Source organism: Mus pahari, chromosome 9 (genome assembly GCF_900095145.1).
Source record: "Mus pahari chromosome 9, PAHARI_EIJ_v1.1, whole genome shotgun sequence".
NCBI lineage: Eukaryota > Metazoa > Chordata > Mammalia > Rodentia > Muridae > Mus > Mus pahari.
Genome location: NC_034598.1, coordinates 2,522,151 through 2,541,357, shown reverse-complemented (window position 1 = coordinate 2,541,357; position 19,207 = coordinate 2,522,151).

The following is a 19,207-nucleotide window of genomic DNA, read 5'->3' as shown; positions in this document are numbered from 1 at the left end:
GAAGACCTGGGTCTGTCTCCAGAATCAATGTAAGCATAGAAGGAAGACCAACTTCACAACTGTGTAACTGTCATCTATCCACTTGCTGTGCGAGTCATACATGCCCCCCCAATACTACACGGATTTGAAAGTTGAGTAGATTACACATCAGTTACTATAAATATCTGAGACTTTACCTACAAGCATGATAAACATGGTCCTTCCCTCTTGGAATTGGAGGTAGTAGAGGGCACATAGGTAATCCATAAAGTGTATTTGCTTTGTAGCTCACTCAGCTATTGAAAAGATATCAACAAAAAATACAGCAAGGGAGGAAAGTAGAAGGAATGAGAACAGTATGTTTTTGAAGAGAAGTTTCAAAGAAGTGAATATTTAAAAATCAACAAGAACAAACACACTTGAAAGAAGTACCTACCAGCATTTTATCAATTTGGAGGTTTAGTTCTTGAAATTTTACTTTTATATCAATAAATAATAAAGAAAAATACTGAATACAGTTGGAGAGTTAGGCTGAAAGAAAAGAATCCAAGAGTCCTTTTTTGTATGATAGTATAGTCACATTGCTGTTTTATCTAATTTTTCCTTTGTTTGCTTAGAATTGTCCAGGGAAATACTTCAGTCTGTACCTTGGTATACACTCAGGCACTACTTTTTATAAAGAAACCTCTATGAGTTAGTAAGAGAACGACACATAAACTAGTGTTTCTCTTGACAAATTCATCTAATACCTTTTTTTTTAAGTGCAGAAACTAGACATCTTACTAGCTATGTTCTTAGAACTTATAGCCTGAGACATAAAATTATATTGGCCAAATAGGTTTTCATTCAAAAATAACTTATTTAAACACTGTTATAGTTTCATGAAGTTTACCTTTCAGCAAGGTCAGTAGTTTTTATATCAGCAACACCTAGTTTTTCTACTCACCCTAAAGCTATTGGGAAAGAACCTCACAGCATTTTAAATGTGAAAGCTCACATCTTTTCTTTCTTAGTTATATGAAACTCTAACAATACCTTCTTTCCCAATTGTGATAGTGTTCTTATTGACTGGCACTCCAGATACTTCTTGGCACATAAAGTTGATTTTTATCTTAGTAAATTTAATAGATATTGATATTTGATGGGGCTAGTCTAGCATGAGGCACCTGATATCTGAAGCAGAATCACCATTTTTAAAACATGCAGCATTTCCTAGATCATTCTGCCTACTGCTTCTCATTAGTGGATGACCAACATAAAAAACCCCACTCTATCTATAAGGCATGTATTACATGAAAATTGTAAATAATCTTACTATTCTTGATAAGGATGTTGTTTGTTTGTTTGTTTGTTTGTTTGCATTCAATTAGTGTCTAAAATACACTGACAATGACAACTTTAACTTATGGAAGGCCACAGTTGCTTGTCAAGGAACATCTAATCATGTGTTGTCCTTCAGAAATTTCATTCAGAGAGTTGTCTCTCATTAAGGGTCTCTGAAAAGAGGTTAACATGAATCTGAGGACTAGAGGATATTTTCAGGCAACTATAAATTGGACTTCTTGTAATATTTTGTTTGTTGCTTCTTTCATGTTTCAGGACCAATCAAGGGTTACCATCTGAAAAGAGGAATCCCCTTCCCCCAGTCTTAAGCTTAGGCTCTTACTTCTGAACCAGGGCATCTACAGTGTTATGTGTACCATCAAGAATTCTTCTAAGGTCTTGAGTTAGAGAAGGTTAGTCACATCAGGGTCTCAATGCTTAGTTAACTATATAGTAGAAATAACTGTCTATAATATATGCCTATTATCAATGAATACTCTGATTTTTAAAGATTTACTATTATCGCGTGCATGGGTACATGATATATGTGTATAAATTCATGCATTCTGTGAAGAAGAAAAAGAAACACTTTTTTGGGAGCCACTTCTCTATCTCTGTCTCTGTCTCTGTCTCTGTCTCTGTCTTTCTCTCTCTCTCTCTCTCTCTCTCTCTCTCTCTCAGGTCTCAAGTATTAAATTTGTGATGTCAAGCTTGTGGGGAAAGTATAAGCTGCGATTTTGATTACTTTTTAATGTTTTTGCTTATTATTTGATAACTTTATACAATATATTTTGGACATAATTTTTCACCTCCACTAACTTTACTCTAAATCATCGCCCACTTTCATACCTACTCAAATTCTTGTTCATATGTATGTTGACCAACTATTCCTGAGAATGGAGCCTTGCCTGGTGTTTGATTGCCACACAATTAAAGAAAACTCATTCTCCCTTTTCCAGCAGATATTTGCAAATGGCTTTCTGGTTAGTAGTAGGACTTAGCATATAGTTGCTCCTTCTGCAGGAGAATAATCCTTGGCCAGAGCTTGTACAGGTCCTGCACATTCTTTTGTAGTCTCTATTATTTCATGCGTGCATCTGTTCTGTTGTCACTGATAAATGATGTTTCTTGATAGTCACCCATTACCTGTAGCTGAAACAATCTTTCTGTCCTTTCTCCTACACTGATACTTGAGCCTCAAAGGGATAATTTACAACAGAAGAAACTAGAATGGCTGAGAAGCACTTAAAGAAATGTCCTTAGTCATCAGGAAAATGCAAACCAAAACAATCCTGGGATTCTTTCTTCCACCAATCACAACAGTGAAGATCAAAAACACAAGGAACAGCACATGCTGGTGAGGATGTGAAGAAAGAGGAACACCTCTCCATTGCTGCTGGGATTGTAAACTGGTATAACAACTCTGGCAATTAATGTGACTGTTCTTCATTAAATTGGAAATAGTTCTACCTGAAGACAGCTATACTGATCCTGGGCATATACCAAAAAGATATTCTATCATACTGCAAGGACATGTGCTTCACTATATTCATAGAAGCCTTATGTGTATGTGTAATTGCTAGAAACTGGAAACAAACCAAATGTCCTCACAACCAAAGAATTGATACAAAAAATATGGTTTATTTACACAATGGAATAATATTCAGTTATTAAAAACAAGGGCATCATGAATTTTGCAGGTAAATAGAACTAGAAAACATAGACACAAAAGGACATGCATGGATGTACTCACTGATAAGTGGGTATTAGCCAAAATGTACAGAATACCCATGATATAGACCTTAGACCATAAGAACTTTAACAAGAAGGAAGGCCCAAGTAAGGATGCTTTAATCTCACTTTGAAAGGAGAAGAAAACAATCAGAGAGCTGGAGGAATCTGGATGGGAAAGTTGAGGGAGGGGGAAAAAGTGGGGCAGGATCAGGTACTGGAGGAGACAATAGAGAAGCCCTGAGAATGAATGGGAATATCCATCTTCTTGGGTTGTGTCGGGGGGGGCACCTCTAGAAAGTCCCAGAGACTTGAGATGTGACAGGCTACCTAGACTCAATGGGGATGACCTTAGCTGTAATGCCCAACAGTGTGAAGATGGAACCTGAATAGACCACCTTCAGTAGATAGACAGTCCCCCCCCCCACCCGCAGTGGAGGGATGGTGTCACCAACACACCTTCAAAATTTTTGACCCTGCCTCTGGGGTGGGGACTGCCAGAGTTGGCTCAGGGATCCTTGGACCTGCAAGAGGGCCTGGATCTAGCCCTGGGGTTGAAGGGAAAGGGGTGGAAGGAGAGTTCTGGCTGGGTTCCCTGGGCAGGAGAGTCATTTTCTTGCTTAACAGGCAGCTTGACTTGGGACAGTGTCTGGGAGCACTGAGAGGCCTTCTGCTGGAGACTAGGCTGCTGGTTCAAAGGCTTGCTCCATTTTTCCTCATGGCAGGTACCAATGAGAATAGACTTTGGCTTTAAGGCATTTAATGTAATGGTGGAGAGTTGTGAAGAGTAAAATCATACCTCACTTTCTCAGGGTGGCTCTGAGGTTAAATACCTTTTGCAGGGAGGAGTGTCTGTAAGGAGAGTTTAATTGGCTGAGCCCTTCAGGTCTTTAGGTACCTCATTAAAATGGCGATCTCTCTTGAGGCTACATGATCTGTGGTCACATCCTCTACCTGTGGGGGGGTTTGGGGCATTGCCCTTACAAGACTGATGGCCATAGAATTATGGAGTAGAGAGAAGTGGCCTTGTGTCAGGAACTTGGTGTCTAGGAGCATGACAAAATGCTTACTGTCCCTTGCAGGATTATTCCCTGCTGGGTCACTGGGGTTTCCAACATACCTCAGCCAGAAATCAGGCTGCCTATCATAGCACACTACCCCACAAGGAAGTGCCAAACCCTGTAGACACTTGATGCCCCAGGGAAAGAGGATACAGAGGGGGTGGGGGGTGGGGGGTGAGGGTGTTTTGTGGATAGCCCTGGAGCTAATTATATTTGATATTAATTCTGTTCTCCTGTAAGTGGTTGTGAATAAGGAGTAAATCAGCACTCTGGTGATTCCTGTAAACCTGCTTACCCCCTTAATTTGTAAAATAAAGGAGAGCTGATGATTGGGAAGATAAGAGGGAAGTGGAGAAAGAAGAAAGAGAAAATGGAAGAGAGAGGATGCAGAGGAGGAGGAAGAAGAAGAAAAGCAGAGCAAATGCACATGGCCTGGAGAAACCACAAGTTCTAAGGGGTCTCATAAGCTGTGCAAGATGGTAATGTAGCAGTAGGTTTGCCCAGTCTAGGTGCACAGCATGTAATCATATTAACTCTGTTGTGTTTTCATTGCTGGGCATATTTGGGAGAAGATTTACTGCAACAGAGGTAGAGTTGTGAATTGATGGGAGTAACCTCTCAGAGTCAAAGAAGATGGGAGATAGGATGAAGAACTCTGGGAGGGGGCACCGGGAGGGAGGTCAAAATTTGGAATATAAATAAATAAAATACTTAAAATTTTGAGATAAAAAGTAAACCTAATTTGCATATGTCTTGTCTTTCTTTCATACAGATATTTTTTATCTTCTTTGGGTTTATCAGTTTCATATCCTTTGCTCTCAAGAATCAGGGATCATTTCAGTAGTAAGGATAGAAAGAATTTAAGAGCTAGAGATGATGGATGACTATAAAGAATAATAGTGTTCTCTGATCACAGCAGAGTTTTTGTACATATATTTAATAGCAGTTGAGACAGTATGTATAAGACCTTTGTAGACTCAGGCCAGGCAAAACTCTAGTATGAATTCCTACCCAAAGCTATATGATTATGCATAATATATAACTATGTATGGTGAGAGAACCAATTTCTTTTAGACTATAACCAATGGTAGGTTGATCACCCTCCATTGAAGGCCAAGAGCATGTGGGTCAACAGAAACTGTACTTGATAGATTGAGAAAAATTAATAATAGGATATAATGTTAGGTTAGTAGGGAAGAAGAAATCCATCTGGGGAAACTGAGGGTGTGATGAACATGAGTATGATCAGCATACAATGTAAAAAAAAAATCCCAAAATACTAAGAAAAATGTCTGCTTGTTTGAGTAAACTATTCAGCTTTTTAAAAGTAGCACTTTACCCACCTTTAAATATGGAAGACTTTGTTATAACCTCTGTGGTTCATGCAATCATCTCTGTGAATTTCCAACATTTGTCTTAGCTTTGATACAAGGGTGACATGAATATATGAAGCATTCTTCTTAGGGTTCAAGATAGAATCATTGCAGATACACTGATGTTCAAAATCTATTCTCTCTTCTGTTTGTGTCTCTCTGTCTCTGTCTCTCATATGCACATAGGCATCATATGTTTGCTTATTTACCACCTTTTAAAAATATGTGTTATATCAGGTAATTTTCAATATTTAGACATTTGATTTATTTGTACATGATATTTTTCTGTTTAATTGAGTCTTCAAGCTCAATAGCAATTGGTTTGCATCAAATTTCTCTTATTACTGGTTAGGGTATGGGAAGTAGTACAGCAAATGATTGTTGCTATGAATCACACATACACAAGAAATGTTTATAAATCCTTAGGAGATGCTATATTATTATCATATATTATAATAATTGAAGTTGCAAAAGATAAATCTTCTTTCATGTAGCCTGGCAGCACTGCAGTTTTTGATAGATAGAGATGAGATCTCTCTTCTGAAACTGATACTCAAGGCTCTTAGTTACCTGCTCTCACAATATAGTTCCTCATTTTCAATGAATATCCTAAAATGGAATTAATACCCTTGATCTTACTTTAGGATTAACATACTAAGGTATCTTCCTGAAGAATCAATAAAATATATAGCTTTCATGTTAATTCTTTCATTAAAATATTCAATGTGGCAAATATGTGTCTCTAGCTGTGTATTGTTAGTGACATAACTTTTTGTGCAGGTGAGTATATAATTATAATTCTTTATAAATCTTAAATTATTATAACAAGATATTAGAACACAACAATCATTAAATGTAAGTTATTTTACATTTCATATTATTATATAATTGTACAAACACTGTCTGGATATTACTAGGAAAATAGAATGGATGCCCAAGGTCTTCATCTGATCAAATCCTCCACTGATGAGCAAACAAGACAAAGTAAATTAATCAGTCTTTATTTTTCCAACTATTAATTTGAAGGTTTTTAAAGGTTTAAAGTTTGGTGTAAATTTTAAAGTGTTACTGACAGTACCCACCCTCTTCTGAACTTCAAGGAAGAAGTATCTCTAAGCACGGATAGGTTCTGCAGATGTGGTCCCGGGCTAGGTAGAGATGCTAGGTTCGCCCCTAGGACGCACTGACTTCTCTAAAGACAGTTGTTGTTTGAAGAAAACAAAAATGATATGCATGCTTTTTTTAAAGTTGGAGGATGCTTATTAATAGATGCTCTCTATTATTTTGTGAGTTGGAACCCCTGAGACCTATAAAATAGAACATTATATAAAGATAAAGGGAAGGAGGCAAAAATATCAACTGAAAGAAAAGTAGAGGTAAATATAGGATATAAAATAGATTTATAAGACAAGTGAATGAAATATAATAAAGGTTACAAAGTAAAATAGTTATAAATTGAAGGTGTTTGATAGCATATATGGTGATTGATTTGGTTCCAAATAATGAAAAAAATGATATCTAACAGTAATATTCTCTGGAAAATAAAGATTGATGATATAGTTTACAAAAATTATTTACCTTATTACCTTTAAAATTAATGTCTTTTATTTTTCAGTCTAGAAAGAAAATATTGCTTAGTAACAAATTATAAGTAATGGTAGAATTATAGAAGGAAGTGTTGAAGAAATGGCTTTTACTTTTATATGTGGTAGTCTATACTCAAATACACTTAAATTCATTTGCTAGTTGTCAAATAATAGTTTTAAAGTATGCTTTCTAATAAAATTCTATTGGATAATGGAACTTAATTATTTCTCCATGTAATATTTTAAATGTTTATAAAAATTATATCTCTTTCCAGCTTCTGGCTATTATAAATAAGGCTGCTATGAACATAGTGGAGCATGTGTCCTTATTACCAGTTGAAATATCTTCTGGGTATATGCCCAGAAGAGGTATTGCTGGGTCCTCCAGTAGTACTATGTCCAATTTTCTGAGGAACCGCCAGACTGATTTCCAGAGTGGTTGTGCAAGCTTGCAATCCCACCAGCAATGGAGGATGTTCCTCTTTCTCCACAACCTCGCCAGAATCTGCTGTCACTTGAATTTTTAATCTTAGCCATTCTGACTGGTGTGAGATGGAATCTCAGGGTTGTTTTGATTTGCATTTCCCTGATGACTAAGGATGTTGAACATTTTTTCAGGTGTTTCTCAGCCATTCAGTATTCCAGATGTCCCAAAATAGAGGAATGGATACAGAAACTGTGGTACATTTACACAATGGAGTACTACTCAGCTATTAAAAACAATGAATTTATGAAATTCTTGGGCAAATGGATGTATCTGGAGGATATCATCCTTAGTGAGGTAACCGAATCACAAAAGAAGTCACTAGATATGCACTCACTGATAAGCAGATATTAGCCCAGAAACTTAGAATACCCAAGATACATTTTGCAAAACACAGGAAAACCAAGAAGGATGACCATCATGTGGATACTTCATTCCTCCTTAGAATAAGGAACAAAATGCCCATGAAAGGATATAGGTACAGGGACAAAATTTAGAGCTAAGATGAAAGGATGGACTATCCAGAGACTACCCCATCCGGGAATCCATCCCATCATCAGCCACCAAACCCAGGTACTAATTCACATGCCAGCAAGAGTCTGCTGAAGGGACCCTGATATAGCAGCCTCTTGTGAGGCTATGCCAGTGCCTGGCAAACACAGAAGTGGATGCTCACCGTCAGCTATTGGATGGAACACAGGGTCCCCAATGGAGGAGCTAGAGAAAGTACCCAAGGAGTTGTAGGGGGCTGCAACCCTGCTGGTACAACAATATGAACTAACCAGTACCCCCTGAGCTCGAGTCTCTAGCTGCATATGTAGCAGAAGATGGCCTAGTCAAACATCATTGGGAAGAGAGGCCCCTTGGTCTTGTAAACTTTATATGACCCAGCACAGGGGAAGGCCAGGGCCAAGTAGTGGGAGTGGATGGGTAGGGGAGCAGGGGCAGGGGTGGGTTATAGGGAACTTTCAGGATTTCATTTGAAATGTAAATAAATAAAATAATAATAAATAAATTTTTACAAAAAAGAAAAAAAAGAAAAATTATATCTCTCAATCTAGATATTTAATAATGCTGGATGCACAGAAGTCACTTGGTCTGATGATCTCAAATAAGAACGATTTTTAGAGCATAAAATTGGATAAAATGTCTTCCTTTGATAAGCATCAGCATTTTTAAATTTAAATAAAAATATTAGATGAATGAGAGATGGTTTAGAGAAATTAGAATGGACTTTTGCCTTTAGTATATTATTTAATCAAGAAGATTTGAGACTGCATTACAAAACTTCAAAATTATATAAACATAGCATACAGTAATATATTTCTAATAGGTATTAAAGATAACTAGAAAAATATTAGAAAAATGAATGATTGACAGCTAGAGAAAAGTGCCTTAGTCATCCTATTGTCACAAGGTCATAATTGTATGAAATTATTTATTGAAGATTTGCTATATGTTTAGCATTGCATGAAACTACTTTGTACAATATAGGAATAAATAGTACGTGAACTTGTCTAAAAAAGTTTGGAGTTGAAAAATCAATTTCAATACCAACACAAAAATGACTATAGGATTCTATTTAATAAAGTAATTAAATGATGGATGGTAGGAACACTTGACCTGGATGTCAGACCCCTCTTGCCACATTCTCTAGTCTGTGTTACATCATATGATGTGTCTGAGACTTCTAGTGCATATCACTGAGTCTCTTCTTTAGGTAACTTTTTGTTGTCAATATTTACAGTATAGTATCTTTCTCTCTTATTATATCAAGGTCAGTATTATTGGCGTGCTTTACAAGTTTCAGTTAACACTTATTAAAATATTTAGGTATTACAAAATCAGAGATTTAAAAAGATGGGAAGTCATTAACTTTCTTTGGATCATGAGGTAAATAATTGCTTAAAGTCAGGTTCAAGCATTTATGCCTGGCTCTTGGGAGGCAAAGGCTCGTAGATCTCTGTGAGTTTGAAACTGAGATCTGGTTTACAAAGAGAGTTCTATGACAGCCTGAGTTACACAGAAAAACTCAGTTTCAAATAAACAAATAAACAAACAAAGGCCTTCAAAATAAAATGAGGTAGTTGATCATTCAAGGTTGGTACTCTGAACTATGACTTCTTTCCTCCTAATGTAACTGTGATCTTGTTTTCCAAGTTCACTCTACAAGTGTATCTGATACACAAGAATACATGAAGAAAATGAGACATACTGAGTGTTTTCATTAAGGTACTCTCCCTACCAAGAGTAGTTAGAAAATCTCATCTGGAATCTAAGAGTAGAGATCAGTTGCAGCCTACCTATAGTGTTGATAAGGCTTGGTTTCAATTTCTTCTATCATATGTGAAAAATGTCACATGCCAAAGATTTACTTCATCCTCTGACCCTTTTATCTCCATTCCCATTCCCATGTCTAATGATAGTGTAGCTTATGCATACTTTGAAGTACATGTCAGCCAACCTAAACAAAGTTTGTTCTCTGCTATAATTGAATATAATATTCTGCCATCCATCCTTCAGAGTGATTACAGGGCTATCAGTCATAATGATTGGGAAGTAATGCCCACTTTCAATTGTCAGCTAGAATTCTCCAGAAAACATTTACATTTTGGTTCAACAAGGATATAGTTATATAAACTTGGGCATATGTGTTTCTTGTTCTCAATGAAGAGGTTTGTGAGGTCCTACATTCTGTTACTCCAACTTTACAAATTCAATACATCCAGATCACTGTATTTGTGATTTAAAAATAAAATATGGCTACAAATATTTCTATATAGACCATCCTTCTTTAAAAATGTTTAAACACCTTACCATGGTACTATCATTAAGATAGTATGATAGTCATAAAGATATAAATAACTTAAATGTAGCAGGAAAGAAAAATTATCTGTGATTATTATAGTAACTATTTTAAGAGAGAAGACCAAAATAGTAAGTTGGAACCAGTGTTCACTTTCCCTGAGTAGACTACATTTAGAATTATTAATAGAAGCCTAGAGAAAGATATCAGCTTCATGAGGAAGTCCCTGTAAAAAAGGTAGATAAAAGCCCCAATAAAACATGTAGTCTAATTATGTTTTCCGACTACACCTGGGGGTGAGACCTGTTTTGGTGTGTGGTAGATAATGAATATAGTGTCACTACATGGAAGAACGCAAGTACATTTTTTGGTAGAGTGAGATTTTGTGGCTCCATCCTCTCGTTTTGTACTGGGATTTTGTCTGAAGCTTCTGCAGGTCTGGTGCATGCTGTCATTCTCCATGAGATCATATGTGCATTTTCTCTATTCTGAATGGAAAAGACTATCTCCTTGATTTCACTCACTATCTCTGGCTCTTATAAGCCTTGTTTCCCCTCTTCTGCTAAGTCATTGAGCTTTAAGGAGAAGCTCATGACAATAACTCCATATTCAGGACTCTAAATTCTCTTACACTTTGCATGTGCCTACTTGTTTATCTCTGTTAATTACTATCTTCTGCAAAACTTGATCCTCTCATGAGGATCACATGATTCACTGATCTATGGGTATCAAAATATGTCATTAGGATTAATTTGATTGTTATGGTCATTTAGCATACTAATACTATAATACTGTGTCTGGCCAGCCCCAGTGATGACCAGGTACTACCGAGGAGATAAGGAGACTGCTACAGAGATGTGAGTCAGGCATAGTGGCCAGGCAAATCATGCAGACTGACTGAATTGCAGTTGGGGTGCTTCCTTATTTATACAGAAATCATTAGGTAGGGTTTGATACATCTTGTTCCAAAACACAGATCACATCATTTTTGTCCCAGACACGTGTTTAATCTTCCTCTTCTTCATGTTTAATCATCATTGATAAGCTGTGACAGAGCAAAGTTATCTTTTACAATTGTTTTCCCTCATCAACTCCATAACTCATTTTTTAAAGAATCTAGATGCATATTTTGCCAAAGTATGACAGCATATAATGAGGCTGGTAGCTCTTGCAGTTTCAAGGACACTAGACAGACAGACAGTCTCTGAGTCAGCCTATGTAGATTGCCATGTCCCAAGCAGTGCATTATCAACTTTTAACAGTCAGAGTGCTAATTTTCATTAGGCCCAAGAAAAATCTACAATCCAAAGCTACTGCAGTTATTATTAAATTTTTGTCATAATACATTATTTCTATTTTGTAGAATTTATTTATGTATCTGATAGTGGCATTCTTTTGTGGCCCTACACAAGCTAACTATTCTAGTATTTTATTATTTTATCATTTATCCACAACTTTCTTTATCCATTGATATAAGTCCTTGTGTAAGGCTGAGATAAATTCAGCCAATTTAACTTGGTGTTATATATTTTCCTCAAATGGCTTATCATTTTGGCCTCCAATATTATATACCACATAATCACCTAAGCATATAGTAGAAAGAGGCTCTAATGTGATTTGCTGCCAACTCTTCTAGCTCACTGAATCTTGTGTACCTTTTTACATTTACTTTATTCCAATTATATTCTTTCTGAATAAGTACAGAGGCAGATGTTCCAAGAGTATCTTGGTCTCAGAGCCTCAAGAGGAAATCTGATTTTTTTTGTTTAAGTTGCAACCTTTAGGACATAAAGAAGACCATCACATAGGGCTAGATAAGCATATCTTCCTAAAAGCAGAAGGGGTGCTTTGCTCAGGATTTTCTGGGGAAGTTTAAAAGCAGTACTCCTGGGAGAAGGCAAAAATGACTCATAAGAAAATTTTTGTATCAATCCACTACCCCCAAGTTTTAAATTTTAAAATCCTCCGAAGCATACAACACATGGAGATCATGACCAAAAGTGGAAGACTGCAGAACAGAGATTGCATCACATGTCTCAGTTTTGCTGGGTCTTTGTCAAGCAGCTGTGCTGGATTTATGACTTTTGCTATTCCCATTAAGTATATGGCTGTGTCAAAATATGAATATAAATACAAATATGATTATGAATATGGATAGGCATACTGATATAGATACAGATAGTGACACTGACGCTGATGCTAATGTGTTGGGGCCATGACTACCTTGTTATTGGATTAGTTAACAGTATTAGGTATGGGTTTCATTCTAAATTCACACACACACACACACACACACACACACACACACACACACAGTAGAAATTATTTAATCCTGAATCGGAGTTTCTATCTCACCTTTGACCATTTAGCTCCCAGAAAAAAGACACATACAACTTTAACATTTATAATAATCCTTTATCAGCTCTGGGGCTGAGCAGATATCTACCCTCTATGCTATTAAAATCTATTTCCTATTAATAACTCTGAATTATTACTGCCTATATTTCATCTGGGCTGTTCATCTGGGCTGTTCTTACTCTAATTGGCCAGCCATCACGGCTATGCTTTCTTAACTCCTATTCCATGGTGTCTTCCTCTTCCTCCTTCACATTCTTCTCCCCCTTTTTTTTTTTTTTTTTTTTTTTTGTGGTCTCCTATGACCTCCAGGCTAGAAACACCAACATCTGTCTATCTCAATTACACCCAGAAATAGGCTGTAGGCATCTTTATTCAACAATAAGAAATAACTTGGGGGCAAGGTCACATAGTACTACTTGGGTCTATGTGTGGACTCTTTCATTGCTGGTGCAACCTTGGGGTTCCGCAACAGACTAAACACACACACACACACACACACACACACACACACACACAATGGTTAATGAATTAAAAAACATACATGCTACTATTGCACCAGGGAGCATATCTTGTACACAGGCTGTTATTGTAGCTTTCAGTTTGTAGCTGACTGAGAATGATGCTTTTTTTCTGGTAATATCTATATCACATTTAAGACTATGAATGCCAGCCAGTAAGATGAAGTTCCTTTAGAATACCTACTAGACCTCTCCATGTTCTACGCTATATATAATATGTGGTATATTCAATCACAAGTTCTTACCATCAAGATGTGGAGGTAAGCAATAGCACTGATCCATATTTTGACTGTATACTAAGGAGCTTGTTCTATCAACTCATTTTTTTTCTGTTACCATGTTTTTATTTGCCTTAAATAACACTTTAGACTAAATGTATTTGACATATAGCTATTTTCCCTATCATTCTTTTTTAATTAGATATTTTCCTTATTTACATTTCAAATGTTATCCCCTTTCTTAGTTTCCCCTCTGAAAATCCCCTATCCTCTTCCCATCCGCCCTGCTCCCCAACCCACCAACTCCCGATTCCTGGACCAGGCATTCCCCTATACAGGGGCATAGAATCTTCACAGGACCAAAAGCCTCTCCTCTCATTGATGAACAACTAGGCCATCCTCTGCGACATATGCAGCTAGGGCCACGAGTCCCTCTGTGTGTTTTCTTTGATTGGTAGTTTACTCCTAGGGAGCTCTGGGGTTACTGGTTAGTTCATATTGTTGTTCCTTCTACAGGGCTGCAAACCCCTTAATCTCCTTGGGTACTTTCTCTAGGTCCTTCACTGGGGACCCTGAGGTCTCTTAATGGATGACTGTGAACATCCACTTCTGTATTAGCCAGAAACTGGCAGAGCCTCTCAGGAGACAGCTCTATCAGGCTCCTGTCAACAAGCACTTCTTGGCATCTGCAATATTGTCTGGGCTTGGTGGTTGATTATTGGATGAATCCCCAGGTGGGGCAGTTTCTGGATGGTCATTCCTTCAGTCTCTGCTCTGAACTTTGTCTCTGTAACTCCTTCCATGGGTATTTTGTTCCCACTTCTAAGAAGCATCAAAGTATCCACACTTCAGTCTTCCTTCTTCTTGAGTTTCATGTGTTTTGCAAACAGTATCTTGGGTATTCTGAGTTTTAGAGCTAATATCTACTTATCAGTGAGTGAATATCATGTGTGTTCTTTTGTGATTGTTTTACCTCGTTTAGGATGATATCCTCCAGATCCATTCATATGTCTAAGAATTTCATGAAATCATTGTTTTTAATAGGTGAGTAGTACTCCATTGTGTAAATGCACCCCATTTTCTGTATCCATTCCTGTTGAGGGACATCTGGGTTCTTTCCAGCTTCTTGCTATTATAAATAACGCTGGTGTGAACATAGTGGAGCATGTGCCCTTATTACAAGTCAGATCATCTTCTGGGTATATTCCCAGGAGCGGTATTGCTGGATCTTCTGGTAGAACTATGTCCAATTTTCTGAGAAACTGCCAAAATGAATTCCAGAGTGGTGAACCAGCTTGCAATCCCACTAGCAATGGAGGAGTGTTTCTCTTTCTCCACATCCTTGCCAGCATCTGCTGTCACCTGAGTTTTTGATCTTAGTCATTCTGACTGGTGTGAAGTAGAATCTCAGAGTTGTTTTGATTTGCATTTCCCTGATGACTAAGGATGTTGAACATTTTTTTAGGTGCTTCTCAGCCATTCAGTATTCCTCAGTTGAGAATTCTTTGTTTAGCTCGGTACCCTATTTTTAAATAGAGTTATTATGTTCTCTGGAGTCTAACTTCTTGAATTCTTGTATATACTGGATATTCAGCTATACTGGCCACTCATTGAATTCTTGTACACTATGCCTTCTGCTTGGCCACAGTGTGGATGTGTAAGCTGTAACCTCAAGTCTATTCTGACATCAAGTCATTTAGTCATGTGATGCCCACAACAGATGGGATAAAATATTTGAATAAAAATAAATGCTTCTTCCCTTCTGTTGGGTATTTTGTCACAGTTATGTAAACAGTAATTAGTAGGGGTGCATTTTTCACTTAATAAAATTTAGTGGACATCATTCTTTAGCCTTGTTCTTCAACCTTGGTAGTTTCATAAATGCATAGACAAATCCTTTTTCTATTCTTAATTTTATGCCTTTGTTAAATTCAGCAGTTACTTTGTCCTCTTATACTGGTGGATATTAACTAATGATATACATTATAATGTCTGCCCTTAATCCAAAGTTAAATTAATGAGAATCTGACATAGTAGTAAAATATGTTTCCTTTTGTAATGTAATGGTTTCAGAACTCAACAGATCCTGTAAGGAAGTCACAAAAAGAAAGGAATTTTATATTATAACCTAGGATATGTAAACATATATGGTTATATAAAAGATATACTTATTGTATATTATTTCCCCTTCATCAGAGACTACTCTTTGTCTTTTAATTTCCTAAAGCCAACAGTATCTGAAAAAATTATGTATTTATTGTGTGTACATATCTGTGCATTTGTGTGCATGTATACATGCTGCTGTGTACATGTGGGGGTCTGAGAATAACTTGTGAGATTGGCTTTCTTCTTTTGCCATGTGTGTTCTTGGATTGAATTCAAGTTCTCCAGCTTTGGTGACAATTGGTGTTATCCTTAGAGCTCTTCAGGTAGACAAAGTTCTGGAAATTTTAAATGGGAGATTTCAGAAATAAACATTTTATCCTATATTGAAGAAAAAAGATTTCTCATGTCATATTTGGAAAAGTACAAGCAGTTCATCCTAATTTGAAATTTTTGCATAGACTCCAAGATTAGACACATAAAATGGGAAAATCAAGAATGGTTTCAGCAATGATCTTACTACTATGTACTTCTTTTTTGTTCACAATAATTTTTCATGCAATGTATTCTGATCATTTCCTCTCAGTAATCTTCTAGATCATCCCCTTCACCTGACACATTGAACTCCATACCCTCTCTATTCAGAAAACAGATAGGAAGAAATATGAAAACAAATCAAACAAGAGTAAAACAAGCAACAACAAAACAAAAGAAAAAGAAAGCAAAAGCAAGAGAAACAAAGAGAAGCAGACACACACACACACACACACACACACACACACACTTATAAAAACACAAAATTAGAAACCCTAAATATAAGCAGAAAGGTTAAAAAATAAAAATAACCCAGATAAAGCATTCTCTCTTTCTCTCTCTCTCTCTCTCTCTCTCTCTCTCTCTCTCTCTCTCTCTCTCTCTCTCTCTCTCTCTCTCTCTCTCTCTCTCTCTCTCTCTCACACACACACACACACACACACACATACAAAATCTCCAAAAATACTGAGTTCATTTTGTCTTGCCTATCTACTACTGAACATAGGGTACTCTACAAGATGTCAGTTGGAGATAGCATCTGAGTTATCAATAGGGGCACATGCCTATTTCTTTTGATGCTGGGATTCCATCTGGCTTGGCACTGTGGAGGTTCTGTTCATGCTGGCAAAATCTCTGTGAGTTCATATGTGTATCAGTCCTGCTGTATCTGGAAAACACTGTTTTCTTGATGTCCTCCATGCTCACTGGGAGGACACCAAGAAAAATATTCTTGCCTCTTTTTTCCATACCTTCCCGAGCTCTGAGAGGAGGGGTTTATATCACATATCTTTCTATTATTTGCTGATTTAGATACATACCTATCTACCTATCTCGTATTTGTTGCAGGTATATTGTTATACATATATATATATATATATATATATATATATATATATATATATATATGCATAATACATGATTTCTACATGAAGTCTCATGAAATTTTGTAAATTTACTGTAGCAAAGCACAACTGAGGCATATTTCCACAGGGCAAGTAAACACTGTGGTTCATAAGGCTCTGAAGCAGGTATACATTTGTACTTTAAAATAAAACATAAATACAGTTTAGATAGTTCCAAGAATGATAAAAACCACTAACAAAAAGTGATTATTTTCTTTGCATGAAACTCTCAAAACTCACACATGATTCAAATATATGTATCAAAATTAATTTACTGCCTATAATAGTCATCTAACCATATTATAGTGTTATCTGTATATCTATATTTTAGCTATCTATATAGATAGATATAGATATTATATATAAAATGGACAGAAAAAATTTACATAAAGAAAACCTGCCTATATTTCTATTTTAATATAGATATTTAAATGCAGAATTTAGGTATTTGATTTATTTCTTTGACAACCTTAGTTTTGTAAGTTTTGGTATATAGTTTTTTACACTTAAGTTACTATAGTCATGCTTCAACTACCTCCTTTTTGGGTCTCATGTCTGAGTAGAAAGGGTCTCTGGCGGCAGATGGGCATGGATTCGGTGAATGACAAATAGACCAACAGGAGAGAGCGTGTAGAATCTGAATGCATTTTTCTAAATGGAGCATCAAACCTTTAAACAGGAGAACAAACAAGAAAAATCAGGAGACACATCCACAGAGTTACAGTGACACAAAACAAAGGATTTTATACATCAAAAGACCAGGGGAACCAGGCAGTTTAAGGAGGAAGCCAGGTGTTAATTGTTAACACCCACCACCAGGGGTTCCTAGTAAATGCTATTCCTTTGGGCCTAGTGAAAAAAACTAGTTTTAGGGGGATTTAAAACCCATCTTTTCACCAGGCCATGTGTATTCCCTGTCCTCAGTAATCACTCTGCAGACTAGCCCTGAGCTATCCTGGCTCTGTTCTTTGTAATGCCTGATTAGTTTCACTGGTCTCTACTAGAAGTAAATTTGAATGTTAATGAATAGGTAACCTTCTCACTGAACCCTGCTGAATTCCAAGCTTGTTGGCTTCAAGGATTTTTCTAGGATCTTGGGACACTGGTGGAAACTTGCCTATGATAAAATTTAATCTTTAAAGGTACTTACAATACACCATACTAAACTGGAGATAGGGTTTGAGTATACGGGTTATGATACTTCCAAGGTTCCAGGAGGCTGAGTTTCCTTGAAACTCTTTTACCTGAGTGCTTCCAGGCCTCTGGTCTGGCAAGCTGACTTCACTGTAGTGGGCATGGCATAGTCATAAATTTATTTCACATCAGGTATGTTTGTGTGTGTGTGCATGTGTAGTTATGGAATAATTACTCTTGGTGTTATAAATATTTATTTTCAAGAGAAAATATAATTGGAAAAATATGTTTAGTTAAGGCACTTAGGGAATTATACCTGTGATTTATATAACTGTAACAATATTCTTCTATATCTACCAAGAATTCAAAAAGCCTTGTTAAATGAACTTTTAAAACACTAGGTGATGGAACCTAGTTATGGGTTACTCATGATCAACATGGAACATAGAGATTCATAATATATTGGTTTAGTATGCCAATCTGTTATTGTTTTCCATATATTAAGTTTAATTAAAATGAAACAATCAGAGTAATTGTAACACTAGCCACAAATTTTTAATGTATACAGTTGCTATCTATTGATCTATCTAGCTACCTAGCTAGCTAGCTATCATCTATTCATCCATCCATCCATCCATTCATGAGATTCTGCAAGTGTTGGATGAGATCACACAGTCCTCTATTTTTAGTGTTTGTAGTCACCCAGATTCAAGAAAGGCAGGAACTACTATAGTTCTGCTTTAATGTAGACTCTTAAATGTATAATTCATGTTTTGCTTTATTTTTGCAAACATTAGTGTTGTATTTTTATAAGCTATCCAATTTCTTTTTTAAAATTATTATTATTATTATTATTATTTTCTTTATTTACATTTCAAATGCTATCCTGAAAGTTCCCTATACCCCCTTGCCCCTGCTCCCCTATCCACCCACTCCCACTACTTGGCCCAGGCCTTCCCTTGTGTTGGGTCATATAAAGTTTGCAAGACCAAGGGGCCTCTCTTCCCAGTGATGGCTGATTAGGCCATCTTCTGCTACATATGCAGCTAGAGACACAAGTTCAGGGGGTACTGGTTAGTTCATATTGTTGTTCCACC